Source organism: Nesoenas mayeri (genome assembly GCF_963082525.1).
Source record: "Nesoenas mayeri genome assembly, chromosome: 4".
Taxonomy (NCBI): domain Eukaryota; kingdom Metazoa; phylum Chordata; class Aves; order Columbiformes; family Columbidae; genus Nesoenas; species Nesoenas mayeri.
Window position 1 is genome coordinate 48,055,184 of NC_137540.1, and position 17,906 is coordinate 48,073,089.

General features: G+C 37.3%; 1 protein-coding gene across 3 annotated transcripts in view; it reads left to right on the top strand.

Annotated features, from left to right (window-relative positions):
• The window catches only part of DLC1 (DLC1 Rho GTPase activating protein), a gene marked incomplete at its 3' end in the record, with an annotated part of 206,606 nt that overhangs the window by 108,529 nt on the left and 80,171 nt on the right, over nt 1-17,906 (top strand). For 2 of the 3 annotated variants that reach the window (XM_080343313.1, XM_080343314.1), the window contains exon 1: nt 1,574-1,664. The exons of the other annotated variant lie outside the window; for it this stretch is intronic. Of the gene's footprint in view, nt 1-1,573; nt 1,665-17,906 lie in introns of those variants that run through there. 3 annotated transcript variants of the gene reach the window in all.

Sequence of the window (17,906 nt, forward strand, 5' to 3'; positions counted from 1 at the left end):
AAGTAGAAGATATGTAATGAGGAAAGCAATTGCAAACTCTAGAGATCCCTTGCTGCTGTTGGTTACTCTCAAAGATGCACACAGGACATTAGTGTTTGCAGACGCTCTGTAACGATAAAAAAAAAAAAGGCTTAAATAGGAAGAAATTATGATCTGCATTAAATAGATGGTGAGCCAATTCTTCTCTCAGTCACACTATTACAAATCCTGTAAATTTCTTCTCATTGTCAGAATGAGATCATGATTTGTTTTAAAGAAAATGTGGACTAGTCAAAACGAAGGGAACTAAGATGGCACTGGAAAAAAAAAAAAAAGGTTGTAACAATATGTAACAATAAGAAAGTGTGAAATAAATTATCTAATATAGAATGAAAGGAAAAACTGTTTTGTTCTTAGGAAGGAATTCAAAGGGAGTGGAAATCCACAAGCTGAAACTTGTGATTCTGTAATTTGATCTGTATGTGCCAACCTTGTGAGAAGTTAATCAATTTTAATGATAACATAATTGTTCTCAAGAAAATAATGGTATCTGACTTTAATAGCTGTAGTTGTTGTAAAAATGAAGGACTCCAACTCAAATTAACAAGACAATTTTATTCAACAGTTCTTGCCTCTCCTGATAACAAAGATGATTAGTTTTTTAGGCTGGGATCTCTCACCTCTTCTCACATCACCATGCATAATACTAGGAAGAGGAGAGGGGAGCCTCAGCTACCCCTTTATTCCTCCCTTTCTCCCTCAGGGAAGCCACAGGACACAGTAATCAATTAAAAAGGTAAAAATAAGCAAGGTCAAATAGTTTCATTTACTGTGACTATTAATCTCAGTTACATGCATAAACATTTTACATATGAGACCTTATTTTTCCATTCAGCAAAGATGTGGAGGCCTAGTCCCCTCTCCTTTTTTTCTGCTTTTTCTCTTTTCCTCTCAATTTTGTATTTCCATCCCTTCATTACTGCATTGGCATGAAGTACTATGTGCAGGGAAGTCAGAATCAGGCCCTATTCTGTGCCACAGATAGGGTGATACACAAGAAAAATATGGTGACAAAATAAAATACCTGAACTGCAGATACTTAAAATTACTTTATCTCTTTTCTGTTTCTTACCTTTTTCATGTCAAAACATGAAAGATTACCTGAAATATCAGTTAGGCAAGGAAATATTATCCTAATAAATGAGCATGCAAGTATGTGTCTGGTAAGTTATTTGATTAAACAGGAAGCTAGAATCCTATAGATATCCACAAATAAAGCCCCAAATCTAAATGACTGTATCGTTAGCTCATTTGTAAACTGTTCCAGATGTAAGATTTTGGCAGCTTTCCAGTAGGCTGGCTGCAGTCTGAGCTTTCCTGCATCCGCAGTGAGAACTGCAATGCCTGACTCTTCAAGGAAAAGCTCCACAAGGCTGACGACAAATTATATAAAGTAACAACCTGCCTGCCTGGTGAAAAGAAATTCAGGCAGATCCCCAGGCAAATAATGCCCTTTTTCCTGAGGCCAGGATACAGCCATTCGACCCTGGATGTGTGATCGATCTGCATTATGCATCACCCAGTGAAAGCCCCTCTCAGAAGATCATTTAGTGATCATATCAGGGACTCCACTGCTAGAGCCTTGGATGTTATCTGGAAAAATACGAGAGACAGACGACTGGCAGGTGAGAAGGACATTACATAAGCATGTTTTAAGATTTGTAAGGGACTATAATCAATAATGGTAATTACTGGAATCATTTGCATAATGTATTGATGTCACCTCTTAAGTATTTCTCCAGCCTTTTGTTTCTGTGTCGTGTTACTTTGGTGCTATGCCTGTGTTGGGACTATATGTGCTCCTCTAACTGGATGAGGTAAACATCAGTTAAAAGAAAAGGAGCAGTGAATTTTGTTCTAATATTATGGCGCAAACTCCTCAGACTGAAGTGTGCTGAAGCGTTTTATTTTGTTGTTAGGTCAGAGCCTGTGCTTTACTGCTGTGATGTGCTCCAGTGAGTTGCGTTACGGAGTGTTTTGCAGCCAAGGAGTGTGTCAGTTGGAATATCTGGGGTCTGCACTGAGCGATTACTGGTATTTCCTCTGGCAAGGATTTGAGTGCAATGAGCTCCAAGTGAGTGTCAGGTATGCCAGAGCTAGGCTTCTGAAATATAAATTACCAACCAACTATATGGTTACAGTTCATATTTTTATTTTGACTTGCAAAGACTGAAAAACCCGAGACAAACCATAATAGAGGGCTGCAGGAGAAGATAATTTAACTCACTTTATTTTCTTCTTCTGTTATTTTCTGTCTGTTAGATTGAATGCTTCTCATTCACCCTGCTAGGGTTGTTACTTATATTATTGCAGCATTTAGAGGTTTCAGAAAAGGCAGCAGAAATGTACAATGGGTGTGACATGCCGGAGGGATCACTTCGGTTTGTTTGTATACTTACAGTGGGGTCAGTTTATCCCGAGGTGGGCGGGGCGGGGGGGTCGCAAGGGGGAGGGAAGGAGGGAGGAGAAATGTGAATAACGATAAGATCAAGAATGAGATGACCAAGAGGGAGACTGTATGGCTCACTAATGTAAACTGAACTTTTACATCATTCTTCTGTGCTCATGTTTTGGAGCAATAAGAGCAGCTAAGTGCATAGCAGACATTGGTGAGGGTGCACTAATCCCAAAACGGATAATGTCAGGTAATCAGGCAGTGAGTGCCCATGGCCTATAAAGAAACTGGGGACAGAAACCGGCCTTAAATTAAAGCAACTCATAAAAACTTTGTTCTGCCCACTGTGTTAGTAGATGGATGAATTCTGTGTCTGTTCCCACAGATGGCAAAGAATAGTGAATGTCCTGAGCAGAGGACTTCAGCTTTACCCCTGTTTTACAGTAAAGTCTCATGGTCACAGGAGGTGGGGACACTATATTTACTTTAGTACTCAGCAGTAAAGTCACAAACATGACAGTGTTGTGAAAGTGCCAGACATCAGCCTCTTTTCCATTGCAAACTGAACTGGGCAGATAGTCCATTTCATCTCTCTAAGGTTAGAGTTAGAAAACTGGACTGCTTTGCTAGCTTAAAGACTGCAGGGCATGGAGCAGCAGTGACAACATGGGTCCCGATGTTGGGATGTTGCTGAAATTGCGGTGGAAGCAGGACCAAGAGGAAAGAAAGTCAGAGTAAAAAGGTGTAGATGTTAGACAGATCTATAAAAGGGAAGCTGGTGGGGCCAAATCAGCTTTTGTTTAATCTGCTTGTTGCCTGGTCAGCTGGACACTTGTTTACCCTGGCATTCGTTTCCATTCCACCTGCTAGAGATGTTTATGGGAATGCTTCAAAGTAAGCTTTTTAATTTATAGTTAAGTTGAGAATGGCATTTGCATCAACAGACTCCAAGTACCTCTGGCCTGTGTCCACATAAGACAACTACTACCAACTGTCTTCTATAAAATTGTTTTCCTTTCATCAGTTCACACAGGAAAGCATAATGACATGTAATTTATAACTTCTGTATGTGACCTACATATGAAAGTATGTAGGTTTTATCAGGATGCAAAAAAGCCTTGATAAATGTATATATTTAACCTTGCATATGATTGTCAAATATTTGGGGGATAGACAACTGCTAATTATATTTCTTGAGACTGTGTCACATTCCTAGAAACGAGGAGTGAACATGAACCCTTTAGCCTCTTTAGCTGCACTGATAAGGGTCGGCATGTTTTTATTCTACTTGGCAGATGGTTATGAGCCATCACATTTTTTATCAGTACAAGGCTTAGATGTTAGAGGACCCTTAAAAGCAGTGACAGTTTCATTTTCCAGGCTGTGCTGGTGATGTAGGCTTGTCAGTCCACTAGTATATTTGGGCTGCTGTCAGTCAGAAAGTCAGAAAATCATCAGGGTAAGCCCCCAATAAGCAGTTCAGTATGTAATTCAAGTAGGTCTCAGCATGTATTCCTGAAAATACTTCACAAATAACAGAGACTTAGGAAGAGAAACAAAACAGCAACACGTTGTGTTTCTATTCTGTTTGTTCTCTGGAATATCAGCACTTTAAACTGCTGACTGCCTAAAAATGAAAAAGGAGGGTCATGACACTGAAATAAGAAATCCACTTAGATCAGCAATTCGTGTTATCAAGACACACCTTTGAAAAAGAACACAATATTTGCAAAAGAAAGAAGAAAATGTGAAATATGCATTCTTGATGGCATATTCAAGAAAAAGTAATCTAAAAAATATTTTGCCTTTAAAAAAAGCTACTAGCTTGTGCACTGAAATAGCAAATCATGCAACATAATCTGATATAATAATTGAATAGGCAATACTATCTACCTTCTATAAATACCCTGGGAAAATATAGTGGAAAACATCTTTTCCATTAGATCCCATAGCTTTAAAGACACAAAAGAAAGGTAGCATTACTCTTGGGCAAAAAGTATCAAAACTATGTGAGTTGCGTGGAACTCAAAGATTGTAGCTAGAGATGTTTTGATTTTGAGCAGGCGCGGTGAAGGGTCCTCTCAGATCACCTCTGCATGCCATGCTGCCCTGGCCATGATGGAGAACTGCAGAGTAGCAGCCTCACGCTGCTTTTGAACCCTAACACCAGGGCTGAGTTATTCCATGTGCTGTCTCATCATGTGGCAGAACAGCCAGCTGTGGTTCAGCCAGCTGGGGCCAATGACACTTGTATGAATACGGTGAGGTACTGTAGCGGTGTGCAAAATAGCTGTCCTGAGGAGCAGTGCGATGCAGCTTGGCACAGTCACATCATGGTCAAACTACTTCTGATGGAAGCGCTGCTCATGGTTTTCCAATCGGTGACTTCTCTTTCCTACTTTACATAGACAAAGATAATCTAGACACATATTCGTAGTCACATCTAATGACCTCAAAATGTGGAAAATGAATCACTAAATAAATCACTAAACACAATGGAAGCATTTTCAATTGCAGGGACATCAAAATTACCCAGTTGAGATGGGATACAACTTGGGGCAATGGAATGAACAGCAAAGAATAAGAGGAGAGAACGAGACTCAAGTTGCCAGATTTCATATATGGTCAACATGAAAATTGTAACTTTTCCTGTTACTGCATTCACAACAAATAGCAACATTTCCTCGGGAATTCCCAGTTTATTCCCCTTACTGATGTCAGGCCACGTCCTCAGCTGGGAAGGGAAGCACATTCTGGCTTCTTCAGTGGACAGACCTCTCAACAGAGACCAGGATTTTATGCACAAGGAGGAGAGCAGCACAGGGTGAGCTTCCCCAGAGCCTGCAGGCATCATTCTCAGCTCTGAAACCTACATACCCTCAAAACATTGTAGACAGATTTCTCCTAGTGCCTCCTCTGTTGGCTGAATTATCTGCATAATAAATTGTAGATGGCCCAGCGTAGCATTTATCTGCACTATACTAAGATCCGTTATGTCCACCATATGGCACGTCTAAAAGATCTTGTCTGTTTCATTTTCACCAGCATTTTTTAGAAAACTTGTTCAGGCATTGAGTACAACTGACTATGCATATGCCTCTTTTATAACTTATTTTTAATGATGAAAAAGCTAAATTGTCTTCTGAAATACATGTTATCATAGACCAAAAAAAAAAAAAAAGAAAAAAATGTAGGTAGTCTAGCTTTATTGAATTACTACCAGTTTTGCTGCGGTGATGTAGTCATTGAAAGTCTAGGGAAAAACATTACTTGTTTGATATTTTTAAAATAAAACTTCAGCTTTCGTATTTCAAACAAAATTATTGATTTACCTACTTACCATTTATCATTTTCAATTATGTCAATTTTTTCTTAATTAAAGTTCACTAAAAGTTCACAGTATTTCATGCACCCCAGAATTAAATTTATTTTGTACCTTTTGGCCCACTAAACATAAAGTAGGGTTTTGCCAGTCTTGTTTTTCTTGGTTTTATTTTCTGTTAATTGCCAAATAAATGAAAAATTTCTCATTTGCAAAAATTTGTTACAGATGACTACTCATTATGCCTACTTTGCTAGTGTTTGAACCATCTGGAAAGATTCTGTATGTCCATATAATTGCTAAAGATGCAGCTACAGAGAGTGCTCTGCAACTGCAGAGAAAGTAATTCCATCATTCTTTTCCATTTAGATGCCTTTCACAAGACTATCAGTCAGCTTTTATCTAGTTTTCATGTGTTTAATAAGGGCTGGGTTAATTTTGAATCTACTTACGCAGGGTTTCTTTGCAGGCCCCTTTGAATATACCTTTTCTTTTTTAATTTATTATTATTAGCTAGAATGATATCATTATTTAAGTTTCTCTTACTGCTGACCATCTCAGTCTTTTGCATGGCTTGCCACTGAGACCATCTGTAACACACAATCAGCTCTTGCTGGTGGCTAATTTGTTATCCATTATCAGCATCCCTGTATTTCCATTTGGTTTATAATTGCTGGTTTTTCTTATTCTTTCCCCTTAACTCTGATGCCTTAAAACATACTTTTTTATGGATTGCAAAATCTGAAGATTGACTCATTCTTAAAAAATTCACAGCTATTGCTTATACTTCCAGGCACATATATATAAGCAATATAAGCATAACTATATATAAGCATAAATATATATATATATATATATATAAGCAATATAAGCATAAGTATAAGCAATAACTGTGAATTTTATATATATGTATGAAATAAGTAAAGGAATTCTCATCCTTGGGAAATTTTTAAAGCCTCAGGCTAAGGTAAAGTGTTTTTCATTACATTTTTACCTGTCCCTAAAATTTATACTCATGCAGAAGACAAATTACTGCTTTAAGTATTTGCTTTGTTCTGAGACTGGAGAAATAGATTTACAGCATGTAGTTGAAATAAGATTTTAGAAAATCGGTATGTGGTAGAGCCTGAAAGCACCTGATACGGAGCCTCAGATATGTCACTGTTTGACTGTATCAGCATTTTTAAGAAATGAATGACCCCCTCATCTGGAGATAATCTCCTATAGCTTTATTTAGGCTATTATATATAGAGGCAGAGAATGATCAGGTATTGATTTGATATGTACTTGTAAATAAACTGTAATCTATAGAAAAGAAACATGAAAATGGTAAATAATTTTCTGGTAACAAGAGATTTGTTGTTATCCATAGAAATACTAAACAAACTTGAATGTGAAGCATAATTCTTCACATCTTTCAAATTCAGACATCAAACATAGTCAGAAATAATAAATTTCATGCATAAGGGTTTCTATTTTTTGAAAATGTTGCCACCCTAGATTTCCAATGAGATTCATAGAGTATTAGATGCCTTTTTTAGCGCTATTGTTTTTATCATGGAATGACTGGAATTTATTTAAGACAAAGTCCTGCAGTCAAAATGCTCATTCAAAATGGCATTTGGAATTAGATGCATCGTTAGGTTCTTATTCCATGTTCAACTTTTTAATTCCACACTCTCCAGATGAAAATGAAGAGAAGTGCCAGAAAGATCATAGCTGCCTGTAGCATGATTCTGGTGTTGTTTATTTTCAGCTGCTGGAATGTTGTTTCCAACACCCTCGTGCTTCTAATTTGAAGTCTGATACCAATAGACGTTGTAGTACTAACAGGAAAAAGAAAGCGTGTATCTTCTGTCACCTCAGGTATTTGTAATGGATATTTTCATACAGCAGAACTAAATTACAGTGTTGGTGGACTGGACAATCAGAAATTTATACTTACAACTTTCGCTTTTTCCTCCACTAGTGAAATTTTAAAAATTTATTTCATGGAACTCCACCATCATTTCTGTAATCAGACTACAACAATGGCACTATTCTGTCCAAGCTTACAATAAGAAATACACAGTATGCTAAGTACATTATAAAAATGGTTGCTACACAATCCTCATGCATTCAAATTAAAACAGCTGGAGGAGATTATTGAAATACACCCTTTTTTCAGCATTCTGTTTTTTCCATAGTCATCATAGCCAATTCTAGGACTGCACCAAACAGCCAGTAGCACACGCATGTCCTGTCCTGTGGCTGTGGCTGTCCTGTCCTGTCCTATGTCCTATTTGCAAAAGAGAAATTCAGTCCCAGGACACTTCAGCAATCAGGAATTTCTAGAAATAACTTTGCTGCTTTCTTGGGGACTCCAAACTGATTCTTTATGAGCATGGGCCAAGGAGGGAGGGTGCACACCCAGAGCAACCCACAAAACATGTCTGAGAGGAACTGAGCGGTTGTGTCACTCCACAAATGGAGAATGAGCACCTGAACATGAAACATATCACTGTTCCATCAGGCAGCTTAGACATGAGGGGAAGGAAGAAAACTACACACCTGTCAACTACCTGTTAGGAAAACAGCCTCATCATTTATACTTTTCAGCATGCGAGGCTTGTATGTAGTACACATTGTCAGGTGGAGATTAAAAATGAGTGAGAAAGATGAAAATTATGGTCTGCTCTCTCTTGGCCCGGTTTCATAATTCGTCATTCTGGATATTGTCAGACTCTAGTCTTAAATGCTGTATACCACAAGATGAGCGTTGTGTCTCTGCTAGAAGTCTCCCCTTATGACAGACAACAGAGAGGCCTCATCTTCTCCTGCTCTTTGAACATTCATATGTATTTCCCAAAAGAAGAGGCTCCTGATTCCCAGACCCAGCTTCCCAGACTGGGTATTCTTTCAGCTCAGAGCAGACATTTTGCACATCTGAAAGACCATTATATACTTGAAACATCTCCAAAAACTGCTGAAAGTGCTGAACTGTTTTGCATCTGATTGTTTGGAAGGAGCCTTGCTCACAAAATATTTCAACTGCTACAGTTCTGCTAACATCTGGACATCTTCCTTACGTCAGAGGTGCATGATGAGATCCAGATGCTATGACTTACTGATGTTTTCATTAACTTCTTAGCAGTTTTGTCTTTGTTTTGTTTACCAACTGCAACTTCTTAACTCTAACTCACATATGTGAGTGTTACTGGGGAGAGCAGGGAGAAGAACTGGAAAGCAGGGGGGGCAGCCAGAGAAATGAAATTAGGGTTTGTCCTAGATCCAAAACAACTGATTTCTCTTATTACAATGTGCTGTTCAAGGATATGCAGCCTGTGGGAAGGTCAGCCCCGGATGATAGGAAACATTTTGTTGAGCTGCTATTTTCAGAAAAATGAGCTATATGATTTGCTAATTATGTTCTAATTTAAGAATAAACATGTTAAGCTATGAAGACAACAGGAAATAAGGATGTAAGATAATATTAATGGTAACCTCCTGAACTTTGCATTTACAATCATGCCTAAACTTAATTGCTATATAGAGAATATTTATTGCTCTGAGGGAATGCTGCTATTGCAGGAGACACAGGAGGGAGCCCAGTTATATTGTAGGGTACACATTAAGAACTAGTTGAATATTTCTTTTAAAGATGATGTTGGCTATAAACCGAGTACAAAAAAAATACAGATCCAAGCAGCTGTGTAGTATGTCTGTAGCAATAAATGTTTTATATGTTCGCTAATTTTATATGATAGAATTCCACTTACAGGAATTTCAACCATTTCCAAAGGCTAGTTCCTTCAGCTTTTTCCCACTGAAAACAGAATTAGTGTAGGCAGAACAGCTTCCCTTGCAATGCACATCCCATTAAGAGGCTGAAGTGGATTTTCAAAAACTAAGCATTTTCTTTATATGAATTTTATGTAGCTATGTGGTTAAATTTGGGAAGTGGAGTGAGAAATATCAGAGCACATTGAATGATTGATTGATTGATTGATACTATTATTCACTAAATGTTGCAGAATTCTTAGAACTGTGTAAGAAACTGAGATCAAGAAAACCCTGTTTTGAAGAGATTTTAATCTGTTAAACAATAATTGCCAGTGCTCAGTGGGAGGAGATAAACTCAGAAGCCATATGATTATATTTATTATGTACCCCAAAAAATGCAATGATCACTCAGACCAGGACAGGCAGAGACCTTATCAGTCCATTGAGCTTTCTTCTGCAGCACCAGCTTGCAGGGACCCAAGCATGGCTGCAATTCTATGGATGAATAGGGGAGAGAAAAAATGGGTCAAATTCTCCCAGTGCAGAAAGAATCTCACTGTACTACAGGATGATCATTGGTATCAATATTTCCAGACTCTGAGAAGTAAAATTAGCAGTATAGTTTATTTTTGGAGTTATGGACACATTTGTCTGAGAGTGCAGAGGCAGCTAATAAAAATGATAGGAGAGGAATATTCAAGCAGATTCTACTTCCAAAGGGTAAATCAAATAACAAAGTAAAATGAAAAAAATAAGAAATGTACAACAGCTAGCCCATAAATTACTTGGGCATCAGAAAAAAAATATGAGTGTAGCACAAGTTGGGTAGTAAGATCTGAGAAGGAATTTTCAATGTAATGTATTAAAAAGTTGTAACAAGATGTACATAAAGGTTGCAAGGTATGATTTTGTGACTTCACCCTACTTCACTCCCCATCTGTGATGTGATTTGACTTTAGCTGCATCTTTAATTTCTCATGTTCTCTTACGTACTAATAGGATAGAGCTCATCCATGACTGTAGCTTTTGGATTATACTCTAATATCCATCAGAGTGGTTTATGTTTTCCAGTTTCTGGCAAATAGAGATGCGCGTTTTGCATGTTTCTCTGAGGGAACTTGCCCAATAGAAAGACAATTGCTGAAAAAGCACAGGTACAAAGAAAATCTGCATTCTGCTTTTCTTTTGTGCTTTCACTTTTTCAGCTTTAGATTGTGTCTTCTCTCTGTCAATGCTCCAAAGACTTTTCACCTCTGTAAATATTCTGAGAAGCTCATGTTCAAATTTCACAGCATCCTTTCAGAGTTTTGCCATGTTTCTCTTGCTACTTGATGATGAAGCTCTCTTTTGGCAGCCACTCGAGCAGAAGTAACAACTGGCCTGCCTTGGTGAGCCAGACAAGAGGAGTTTGGCATGTGCCTTTGGCTGTCACTGCTAGTCACAGCAGAAAATCTCAAGGTATTAGACTGTCTCTGGTCTGCAAGACTGAGGAAAATGGAAATTTGTGTTGTCTGGTGTTAACCTTATATAACACTAAATGTATGAGATGCTCTTGTTTGCTTTTACTTGGTTCATTAAACTAATATTTTTCAAGGCAGCTGAATCTTTGAGATATATTGAAGTTTTATTTTGAAAGGCTAGGCAGTAAGCAGTTTTCTTGCAGCCGTGATTTTTGTATAAAGCCTTCTTATCTGCACTTGTGCTTTGCAATGTCATTTGCACATCTTTGCAGTCAGTGTTCAGAGTTGAGGAACCTCAATCTTTTTGGTCTCTCCATATCTGTGAATTGTCAAACATCTCAGACAGACAGGTACGCAGCTTCCTGGTGTTTTCTGCTAGCCTTGATAGACTAGTTCTCACCAAGCCTACTTCTGTTCATCCTGAGCACTTTGATGTAATGATAGCAAATCAAAGCTGCACGCATGTGAGATCCTCTGCCACGATATTTTTGCTGATCAGTAGTTCAGCAAATATTTCTGGGTTTTGTTGAACCCTACACAGAGTTGAACTTCAAGGAGCACTGCCATATACAGCCATGTACTAAAGCAATGAGAAAGCATAAAGTTCTTTAAAGCAAGAGAAAAGAACTTTCCTGTGCTGCCTGGTAAAGAGAGGTTTGCTTTACTCTCAATTAGGTTGTTAGAGAACAATCAGTAATCTTGCTGGAAGAAAGTTCAGATTAAAATGGAAGTTTGATAGGTTTCAAAAAGCAAAGAAACCTTGCATAGAGATTTTGGGGGCAGTTATATAAGTCAAACAGAACACTGATTATATCTCCCACAGCTTTTATTATAACTGATAGCAACAGAGATGAATGTAATGAATCTGAAGAAGAAAAAGTCTAATCTTGTTCCTAACATGAGAAGGTGCTGCCTAAAAATCTCTTGTTGTGCAAAACCAGGAGAAACCAAATTGCAATCAGACATTTATGTTGATGAATTTGTTTGTTTTTCTGCTGCTGTAAGAATTTGCTGAATGAACATATTCACAATTCTGTAAGAAAGTGCTGACCATATTCTGCACACCACATATTTTAGAAACCTAAGAACCTAATGAGACTTGCGCTATTGATAAAATACTGACATTCAGTCTTGTAGCCAGAATTAAAGATTTTTCAGAATTGTATCAATGAAGAAAAGGAAGACGATGTTTCCATGTGATTTTTTTCAATCTTTTTTCAACTCTTGCCATGTTGATTGGCCTTTTGGATTTCTATAACAGGGTGAAGTGGATGAGAAAAGAAGCATTCTTAAACAAAAATAACCCTTTAGTCAGAATATTTAAGATTCCCTACTAATGATTCTTCCTTACCTTTAGACCTGATTTTGAGGTCAGTCCAGAGTCCCTGGAGAGCTCTTTGTTGGTTGATTGTGAATTTATCTTTTTGCATCTCAGATCATGTGGAATAACCAAGTTCATTTTCTAAGGCCAGCTCTAACCTTCTACATTATAAATGTCATAAAATCTCACACAGTAACTTGCACAATATTTGAGAAAGCTATATATTTTATTTTAAAGAGTTCTGATATCTATTTTGTATATTACTCCAGTAATAGCTTCTGTAATTTGATTTTGAGTCTTCTGTTCATTGGAAGGTAAAGTTATCTGTGATCTGTTAGGACCCTCAAGCAAGCACTCAGATACTTCAAGCAGGAGGGAAACTGACTGCATAAATACTTATCACTGGCATCAGCACAAGTATTACAGAAATACAGACTCATTGGCTTATTTCCCAGTCATGGCAGCTTTTAAGAGAACTTGAAGCCACTTCTCAATTTGAATTTGTTCTTTGCAAGTGTTTGGTAAAATCTCTCCCATTTCTTATGGGCATATGTTGTCATCTATAGGCTTTAAGGGTTTGGCCTGCAACCTGACATAATAAAATATCACATATGTTCACTTTGTACCATTTCAAAAGAAACCTCCTTCTGTACCTGTTAGAAATGTAGAAACGCAATGAAGCATACGCATGGTTACGTTCCATGGTATTTTAACCATACTGAAGCTGACCAGTGTCTGTCTATGACATAATCCTCTGGAGACTTTTTCTTTAACTGGACAGATATGCAGAATAGTTGAAAGAGTGGACACTCAGTGAAAATGAAAAAAAAAAAAAAAAGAGAGAGCGAGATTAGATTAAAAATGAAACATCTCAATTTGTTGATTGAATTGTAGATATTGTTAACTTAGCTTGGGAAGTTTTATAAGTATCTTGTAATAGGCTATGATCTCAAATGGAAATACCTTTTCAATGCAGAGAAGTTAAATAGGTCATCTCTTACTAAGAGCAAGGAATTTTGCTGATGTGAAAGCAACAATAACTTCACTAAGGAAAGAATGTAGTCCAACTGAAGAATATGAACAAGTTGAAGATTGGTATTTTGATGAGATTTCAAAGATCAATAAAAAGATAGTCCACATTTCTCAGTCTTTCCAGCTACCATGAAAAGTAGAAATAATTCAGCAAGCCTACATAGAAAAGCTTGTAACTTGTACCTTTGCGCTTAACTGCCATTGCTGCATTTATGAGGGACTATAAAATCTAATTCTTTTCCCAGTATCCTACTATCTGAATTCTTATATTGTTCTCACTATCATCTCATCAGATCTATGTATTTAAAAACAGAAATAACTATGGTCTCCTCTTTTTGTTTTTTTTTTCACACCATAAAAAGCAAAAATAATTGCCAAGAAACTTATTCTGCTTCTCTCAGAAGTTCATAGTCTTCTTCTATATTTTAATTAGTAGTATTTATAATAATTCTTTTGCTCATAAGACATCTTATATTGTAATGTCACTGGGGTTAGCGTCCTCAGACAGCCCATTTGAAAGCTGAAACCAGTAGTTTCTGATCCCTGAGCCCACCACTGCTTTTAATAAGATCTACTGAAGCTGTTAGGAATTAAAGGTCATTACAGCTTTGTGTATATTTGGGCTATTTGGCAAAATTAGCTTGCCATGGTGGCCTGATGGGTAACGATGAACACATCTGGTTCCATTTCTTCAGAGCTACCACAGCAAGATGTAATTTCAAACATGAGGTTTCAGTATCCACCACCTGGGGAAATCTCCACAGGGATTTAACTCTTCTCTGCCCCCTTTATTTAAGATCATTCACTCCAGCGCTTCCTTTGTCTTCAGTGCATCATGCCATTTCATTCCCATCATTTCAGTTTTCTACCAGGGGCCAGTTCACAATATAGGTACAAAACTGCTCAAGACAAGGAGAAACAATGAATGTGTTCACGCAATGCCTGGAACAGGTGCTGAGCACCCTTTAGCTAGTAGGTCTCTCCATGCTTCTCTATTATTTGGTTTTGCTGCTCCCAATTCATTGAATTTAAATGGCTTGAGTGGAAATTAGGGCTATATGTAGGAGTACATCAGAATTTCCATTGATTTTTTTCTGTATTCTCAAAGTAGATAAGATTAGAATGCTTGTTTTACCATTAATGCTTACCACAAAGCATGAGAAATAAAATATTATTCAGAAATACAGGAGGAAAATATAAAAACAGGAATAATTTAATGGAACCAAAACTAAACTATACCAGTTCTTGAAAACGTATACTGCATTTTATACCTAGCAAGTGGGGGCTTTTTATCTTTGGTTTCAATTCTTTCCATGTTTCTAAATCACCATGAGAGCTGGGGAATGAGAACACCTTCTCTGTGCTTTAAGCAACAGAACTAAAGTCTCCACGTGGATTTGTTCTTTTTCACTTCTTCACATTTGTGTGAATGCCGGCATATAATTAAAGGCAAGATCAAAACAATCCCTTTGGAGCACTTGCTCTTGAAGCAGAAAGAGAAGGGTCATCATCACTCTTACAGGAAATCCTGTAAAGTTGAGGTTGCAAATTTCAGGTTGTTAATTGCCATCAGCCATCTCTTATCGTATATAAAAAGCCCTCTGATTCCTCCTGGGGTGTGGCAAAACCATGGAGCTTTAAGCAGAAAGGTGGTTCAGCACAGCTTTTTGAAGAAAGACAGAAGATCAATAGAAGATGGATAAGTCTCTTAGAAAAAGAAGAAATGGAAATAGAATTTCTGTAGTGGGACTGAATCTCATCTGCCTGACTGAGACGTAGATTCCCATTTGCATAAAACTTTTTAACAGTTTTCTCATGAAGCGTTTGCAATCTCTCCAAAAAACTACAGTCTCAGACAAATTTACCTCTGTCATCCTGTAAATACTGCTTCTGACCAGTATAAATAAAGCAGGACACTGTAACTAACTTATAACCAGAAAAGTTTCACACTTTTTGTTTCCCCCCTCTCCATCTTCAATGTTAAATTTTTTTTCTAGATTAATCTCTTCTACTAAGAGGCATGATCCATTATATAAAAGTACTTATTTTATGGAGACCAGATAATTAGTGCTTACAACTGGTGAATCCGGGTGAGCAGGAAATAAGCTTAAAACAGCCTTTTCATTAGCAAGACACCAACTTCAATCATGGATGAATTTTCTTCAGCATTAAGGAATTATTAGCATAATTCACTGTTTAACTGAGTTTGGGAACATCAAATGTTCCAATATATAGTATTGGATATTGCAGAGCAGTGCTACTCCAAAATATGTTTTCCTTTCCTCACAGACTCAGTCTGGAGCATGCTATACACCCTACTGTGGCTGAACTGGATTTTTCATTAGAGAGAGCATCATTAGTTCTAAAGGAGTTGCACCAAATATTCATTAGCAAAGTGATGCTAACACTACAAAAGGCCCAAATACATGAGCAAATTTTCCTTGTCTCTTTTTCAGAATAGACATAGAAAGTCCTTTCGTGTTTGAAGCTCCATGTGTATTTCTGCTGCCATTACAGTACTCTGCATATGTGCACAGAAATAACAAATCCAATGTTGACATGCAGCTTTCCAAGGAAAGAAGAATAAAAATCTGCACATCCAGCAGTTTTGACCTTCTAAAGATAACATAAGACTGCCCTTTCTTGAAGAGCATTACTTGCAGATGCCATGGTGTTCACATAGGGCAGTACGATCTCCTTTCAAAATGCTTTCCCTGCAACATGCTTATACAGTAACATCATCACATAAATATTTCCCCCAGTCGATCAGTTCTCGATGGAGGTGCACAGGGTATGAGCACAGCCACCACTCCAGAGAGCTCACCATTTCAGATGAGGGTAGAGGAAATTTTCTTAATGCTCATCTGTAACTCCATCCTTTAGTTACAGGCAGTTACACCAATTAATTAAGAAGCATTTTTGATGCAATGTACATATTTGTGTGTGTGATAGTAAAAGGCAACAACTTGAGCTGTTTTAACAGTGCCTGGGTAATATTCTGCTCCTTTGAAGTCCCTTTAAATCCAGAGTGATTTCTTGGACACAAGTGCATCTACACTCCACTGGCTGTGCGAAATTAAAGGTGGGAAATATTCTTGAATTTAAAAAAAAATAGAGCAGAGCTGAAAATGAAGTTTTATCATCAAAATGTAACTCCAGTATGTAGCAACATAATAAAGTTCCAGGAGATCAGGATCTGTTTTCTCAGTTATATAATCCTTTTGCCACTTGTAGCTTAATTTGAACATGGAGGCATGTTTTAAATATTATTATAGTATTAAATAAATTGTTGTAAATTGAAATGTCACTATAAATTAAAAAAAAAAAAAAAGAATAAACTGTGCTGTTGAGAAGTATTCAGCAGACGGGTTTGTAAATTAAGTATAAAAATGGAAATTAAAGAGAGAAGCTCAAAATGTCATACACACGAACGCAAGGCACTTGAACAAAAATGATACAGTATTGACATTCACTGGAGGAGAATGAAAGGAGCTCACTATTTAACTTATTGCTTTCTGTAAAATCTTGTGAAATAGCAATAAAACTGAGAATCTAAATAATCCAGTGTTTCAGCAACAGCTAGTAAACTAGACAAACAGCCATGTGGATGAATCTTATTTTACCTGTCTCTGGCATTACTGTTCACAGATTCTTAGCAGTTGCTACAGTAAATAGCACTCCTGAGAGGGTGACCTTTAAAACTCTACAAGACTTTTAAAAATTCTGAACTCTAAAATTATCAGGATGTAGGCACTATGCCTTCAAAAAACATTTTGTATGCATGTCAGGACTCTCATTAATGTGAAACACTGTGTGTGGTCAGTGTAGGCCTCATTAAATCATATAATTAGCTAAGCTAAATACATGCAATATACAATATTGATAAGTGTAATAGGAGTAAATAGGACTTTGACTTATGCAAATAAGACATCATTAGTTTATTTAGCCATCTGTTCTAATTTGTTTAAGTATTTCTAAGTATGCCAGGAATTACATTTGCTTGGGTAGACCTTAGTATTCTGCAAAAATGACTCTTAAGTATTCTGATTCACTCTGAAGGATGACTTCTTTCTTCTTTCACCTGAGTTCATTTCTTACAGATAAGCAAATATTAACACTTCTAACATAGTGTTACCTCTGTCCTTCTCACCATTCACTGTCTGTATATTTCATCAAGCAGGCATACCAGCTGTTTACACAGATATCCCACTTATGGCCATAAGTGACAGGAGTGCTTTATAGCTCTGGATTTACAAGATATCAAAGCGGTTTCTTAGAGAGCAGTGCAATTTCCCTCCTGCTCTGGGCACATGAAATCAGTGAACCTAATAAACTAGAAAAGCCTCATTAATGGCAGCAACTGTCCTTTGTGAGTGAGAAGCAGAAGGCAGCAGATCAAAGGTGCCCCACTTCCTTCAGTAGTGTCTGCACATCTGTTTTTGTTATATCGACTGTGTGGTTAAGCGTGCTGGTTGACAACAACAAAGCTTTTTTCTAATATATCCTGACTCCAGTTTTCAACTCATCTTCTTCTAAAAATGTTTAAGTGTTTTAACATGAAGTTATTGGTCTGAT